Raw genomic sequence first — 6564 nt, 5'->3', positions numbered from 1 at the left:
TCATCTGAGCTGTTTGAACAGCAGTATGGCTTCAATGGTCGGGATGTATGGCTTCAATGGTCGTGATGACAACTGCCTTGTAGACTTTGATCATGGTGAATAGGTGCAGTGCACGGTTCTATAACACACGCTCCTACACACGTCCAAAGGCGGTGTTGGCTTTGAGAATGTGGTTGTCAACATCTTTTTCACAGGTTGCGTATTAGAAATAACGCTCCCCAGGTAGGTGAAGTGCTCGACTGCGTTGAGAGGTATCCATCCATGATGATTTGCGCTGGTCGGTATGTGGCTCATGGCAGTTTCTGGAACAGTACTTCAGTTTTCCTCAGACTGATGGTGAGGCCATATTAAGTCGTACTATTAATATATTCTACTGCTAAATTTACAACTAAGAAGTGCTGTACGAAACAGTTATCAATTTCTCATAGAAACTAATCAATCTATCCTGAGATATGCGAAACAATCGAAGCACCTAAAGCTACGTACATGCTATGTAACACTAACAGATAACGATAACAATTTTGAGGTGGACGGAGATCTCTCGCTATTTGAGATGTTATTTTGTAACGTTCTAATTAATTTTTCTTACCTCAAATTTCTTTAATGTGTTACGTTCGTTTCAAAGCGAACATATTGAGCAATATTACCACATAAGCGCGCGCGCACATTCGTGTCAATTCCGAAGCATGATTGAATCCGCTAGTCTGAACTATGTACAGATACTGTATAAACTGTTTGCTAGTTACGCGACGTAGACAAGCCGCAACTACGGCGAAATACATATCTGTCGCTGTGGTGATCACATCTGGGCGATTTCATTTGCCCAACTCTGAAGTATATTATATTCTAGTGTTTAGACAACACACATACATTAAGTATGTTTTATTGATTAAGTTTTTATTATAGATCCGCTTCTATTGCATAATTCTAATTTATTCTGCTTATGCTGTGAGCATTGCAAACGACAGATATAACAAATTAGATTTCCCGTCAGAACATTTTATGAGCAGTAAATATGGGCTAATGTTTTTACGAGAAATCTTTATGTTACAACACAACTGTATAAGTGCAGCTATATGTATATTTACATATGTGTAAAACGCTTTAGCGTCGGTGATGTAACTGGACACGTGTATGTATGTTTGTATGTTTGTATGTATACACACACACACACACATAGATACGTACAACACTAGAACATGCACTAATTAATCACTATATACAAAAACTAACGCCAACGCCAGATCCGTAGAGAATATCACACCTGGCGACCGGAGATGAGCAAGGGAGCTGTCCACTCAACCAATACATATTACTGTGGGTGCCGCTGGATGACAGGCTCTAGCGATGATATTATTCCACGTTTTCCACTCCATGGCACAGGCCTTAGCATGCTCGAGTTCGAGGCACTGCGACTTCAGGTCTTCTTCAGTTTGTTTTGCCCATAGTACTGGATTCACTAATACGCGGGTCGCTGCTTCCACAACAGTTGGTGTAGAAGTCTCCTGGTGCTCATATTGCAGACGTGGCCAAACCACTGTAGTTTGCGCTGCTGGACTTGGTCTTCAATGGAAGGCTGCTACTGACATTGCTCTCGGATGTTGTTGTTTGAGATTCGGTCATGTAGAGGGACACCAAGCATTTGACGAAGACACCGCATTTTGGCTGCAACATCCACACTCAAATCGAAAACCAGCTTGTTCTTCCTTCCTGGTCTGTTCGCGATGTTGTTGGAGCCGCGAATGAATGATCTTCAAAAAGACCTTTCCAACGATGGACAGTAGGCTAATACCACAGCACTTTTTGCATTGTTATGGATGGGAATGATGATGGCCTTCTTCCATCTCAAAGGTGTGCTGTATGATAGCCATATTAGATGGGTGTGAGTGCAAGGAGTCGTTCTAGCAGCACTACGCCTCCAACCTTAATTGCCTCAGCAGTGACTTGGTCCAAGCCAGGAGACTTCCCATTTTTCAACAAGCGTGCGGTTTCCTTCACTTCCTCTAGTGTAGGCTCAATATTGGTCATCAGGGTGTCGGGAGGGTCGACAGGTGATGGAGCTGCCGACAGTCCCTGGGGTGGGTCGTAGTTGTAGAGTTCATCAAAGAAATTTCTTCAACTCTGAAAGCACTCATCCAGCGATCGCACAAACAGACCATCAGCTTTCCTAATATTACCGTTGGTCGACTTAGTCTTTCCACTCAGCTGTCGAAGTGTGCGATAGAGATTCATTACTCGTGTTTGGACGCAGCTTCCTCGAGATCGGTTGCCATCCTATTCCAGTATTCTTCCCTTTCCGCTTTCATCCCCCGACGGACTTCTTGATTTAATTGCCGGTATTGGTCGAAGTCGACCAGCTTCACTTTCTTGCATATGTCTACCAGGTCGAGGCACTCATCTGAAACCCAGGGTTGCATCCTGCATTGATTAGGCGGCACAGAGGCTTAGCACATTAAAAAATGGTCTCTGAAATTTTAAGCTCCTCATCGTCCACATTGACGGATCCAGCCAGTGAGGCGAAGGGGTTGGTCAGGGCAATTTGGAAGTCACGCTGTTGGGCGGCATCGTTCGGCTGATTCCAATTCAATCTGGTCACTTTCAGCAATTTCCGTTTCACCTGTTGAAGTTTAAAGCAAATCCAGGCACGAACGAGGTAGTGGTCAGAGCCGCAGTCGGGATCTCTCATAGCGCGGATATCCTGGAGTGATGATCGGAGCCGAGCATTGATAAGCACATAGTCCAGGATCGCTGAGTCCTTTCCAGACAGATTTCCCATGTGAGCCGGTGTTTCTGAGGAGGTCGGAAGTGAGTGTTCCAAACAATCAGATTGCTGGTTGTGGCGAATGAAGGCAGGGGCCATTATCATTGATCTTTCCATGTCCGAAGATGCGTATAGTAGTTTCTCAGCCATATCTACACAAGCCAACATGGTCATTGAGGTCGCCAGTGAGGATAGTCCTTTCCGTTTGTGAGATTAAGTTCAGCACATGTTGTAGCTGATCGTAGAAGTCATCCTTAGCGAGGTCTGAGCTGGTGTCAGTCGGAGGATAGGCAGAGATGATGTGCGTTTTGATCGTTTGTCATCGCTAGAATAGTAGCGCCTCAACTTTGTGTCGAGGGTAGGCGGGTCGATGATCATTGTTCCCGGTCCAGTAAGTTGCAGTTCAGATAATGCCGCGATCGATACGTCACTCATGATAAGTTCCCGGGAGATGATCTCTTTCTGTCCGACGTGGTGACCAGTTCGAACATTCCAGACAGCCACATGATTGCTTGTCTTCGGCGTGAAAAGATATTTGTTCGGCAGGGCCAGGCAACCACCTTCGGCAGAGCAACCACCCTCCTCCTTTTGCAGTCGGGTTTAGGACTTTCCTTGGTGGAGTTAACGCCAATACATTCACTGTAAGAATGTGTCTGCACTCATCATCGAATTTTAACGCAATTATTAGATGATATGAATGCTTTTATTTACAGAATCTATAGGATGTAAAAAATCAGCAATGTCTCTTCCAGCAACTTCATTCTTCTGTATTGTTTCATTGGCGACAAATCGCCATCACAAGTAGATACTTACATGGGAACTATATTTAAAACAATCAATGTAGTTGATTTTCAGCCCCAGTTCACTCCTGACTGATGAGAGCTATAATCTAAAACATTCCATTCTTAGCCATCTTGCGGTTAGGACTGCGTTATCCAAGGGATTATTTGGCTGCTATTTCTAGCAGGTTGAGCTACCACGCAGAGGCTCTGATTGCTATTTCTACAACTTATTAGATCGATTGGAAGTCATCAGATACTTCATTGACTTACAATGTTTCTGTAATGATTAAACTTAGATGGAGATCACCTTTCTCTAATCTATCAACATGGTCGGATCTGAACTGAACTGGTAGGAGGTGTAAACCAACTACAAGGAAATGACGGTAAGTGCATTAAGTTTTCTGTTGTCTGTAGCGTTACATTTTTAGGTTCATATAGGTTAAATGACTTAGTTATTGACAGTTTGTGGTTCCATTGCTGCATATCACTATCTCTCGTGTACACTTCATTTGCGTGCAAAACATTTTGACATCGCCTCTCTCTCTCTCTCTCTCTATCTCTCTCTCTCTCTCTCTCTCTCTCTCTCTCTCTCTCTCTCTCTCTCTCCTGTTGTCTCTCCTCATTTCTACATATGTTTCTCTACTTCTTCAATTCTTTTGATTATCGTTCTTGTTTTCTTAGCCATTCTGGGTCTTTTATATCTTGTTACTTCCCTCTTTCTTTAATGCTTTATCCCACTACTTTCCTGATCTTTTTGCATTAGACATTCTGTCGTTTCTGTTTTGTCACATCCTTTTGTACATTTTAAATTTCGTAATTGATTTTTATTCTTCGCGTTGGCGTATATTATATTTAATCTCAAACCTTATATTTCTTTATGTGTCCATACACTATACTTCCCCAAATTCTCATTCCTCAAGAATCTCAGTTTAATAATTACTTTTACTTCTTTTATTCTATGTTCAATTTTTTGAATTCTTCTTCGATTCTTTTCTTTCGTATTAATAGCTCTGTTGTTTTATTGTCTCTTTGCTCATGTAAACTTTTATCTTGTCTATTCATTCATCGATCCAATTGTCTTCTTTTTCTTCTTTCACCTATCCCATAAAATTCTTTTTCCTTCTGAACTAACTCGTACATACACAAACTTCTTTTTAATTATAAATAGTTATGTAGGAGTAAAGCTATATTCTCGTTTCACTATTCATTCCAATGTATGGAGCTCCTTTTCGTTATTCATACACAATTAACATTGTTCGATATTGCGCGACATCTAATAAGCTCCACTTCGTTTTTCGTGGTGTTTGTCCATGTTTCTGAATTTACCAGTATTGATGGTTGCCCTGTTGTTTCTACCAGTAATGCTTCTCGCCATCTCCCAGAAGCTGATCTGCGTCTCCTATGAATTATAACCCTCTTCTTTGCTCCTATTGCCGTGTATTTTATTTTTATTTATTCTTTCTTTTATTTTTCGATATTATTTCCTACACACACGCACTCAGACACACGCACATACACCCACCCACCCAGTCACACCTTAAGTATTTGTATTAGCTTGTCATTTCTGTTCTCTTTTTCAGAGCTGACAGGATATAACCCCTTTGGCCGGTGATGCGCCATTATCAGTTTGACCAACTGTGATTCTCACAATATAGTTGCAGTCATATAGGTGAAAGTGGACCCTCGCTTTGTACAGTTTTACTTCAGGTCAGACTAATCATCAAAGACGTCCTAGTTATGACCTTCTTAGCTTTCGGACAATTTACCTCGGACTACATAAACCAATTTGAATTTTATTGGCAATAGGTATTATTTGCAGAAGATTTTGCTGCTGTTTCTAACAGTTCCAAAGACCGTAGAAGCTCCCACATTGACTTGCTTCTCAAAGTAAAACTTGAAGAATAACGCCGAACTTACGACACCATTTAAAAGTAAATGAACCTGCCTCTTTACTTATTTAGTAACGACTGCAAGAAATGTTTGGCTCAAATAAAAAAAGGCAACAGATCACAATAATAATAAGTAAATAAAATTAAGGTATACAAATATATGCACGTTACTTAGAAACGTTGGCTGAGCGAGTTTTTAAACCGCGATTTTTTTTTTGTTTTGCTTCATCAACGATTTGTATAGGATAAAAATAAAACAAGGAAATACTAAATAATTGTTTCGATCAAACTAATTGGACAACTTATTTATTAGTATTGATTTCAAATTCAAAAAGTATTTTTATTGCTTATTTGCTTCTAATATGTAAAAATTGTTCCTTTACCCGTCAATAGTAAAAAAGTGTATTAAAATATAAACAAACAATATTTCAAGGGAGATAATCAATGCTCGACATTATTAGTTACACGTTCTTGAATGGTGCCCAGGGACCCTTTGACAACTTTCGTTAAATGTCTTGTTGCCGAGGACTGCAACAGCTGCTGTGGGGAACGAACTCGTGACTCGCAAGGTCCAGTATCAAATTCGCCCAGCCGCAGGGCTCTCTCTCTCTGTATCTGTGTTATGCTGAACTCCAGAATATCTCTGTGACAGTTGCTATGGTGACACTTCTGGTTGGGTAGACCTAACTAAATTATAAACGAATAATACCCACCCCTACCTCGGAGTTTTATGCGTAATTTTGACACTATTATCAAAGTAACATCTCATAACAACTCGTGGTTACACTTGTTTCCCATTATAATTTTTTTTTTTTACCCCTAAATAAGCCAATTTGCATGCAGCTGACTTTATTCTACTACCGAGACAAATAAATCAGCTGATATCTTTACTCGTAAATATTTTACATATTCCCATTTATCGTTTTTAAAAAAAATGGAATAATTTTAAAAGAAGAAATAATGAATTATAATAACGATAAAAGACAATTATTAATAATAATAAAAAAAGAAAACAGAAAAGCTAAACTTTATTCGAAAAGCTCTTGTCTTTCTGTCGGTGAGGGATTGCTATACATGACAGTCGAAAGGAAACGTACACAGCGACATCTAAATCACGCATGCGCATAGTTAC

This window comes from Octopus bimaculoides, chromosome 4 (genome assembly GCF_046866305.1).
Source record: "Octopus bimaculoides isolate indiv1 chromosome 4, ASM4686630v1, whole genome shotgun sequence".
In the NCBI taxonomy this organism is placed as follows: Eukaryota; Metazoa; Mollusca; class Cephalopoda; order Octopoda; family Octopodidae; genus Octopus; species Octopus bimaculoides.
Note: the sequence above shows the minus strand (reverse complement) of the source record.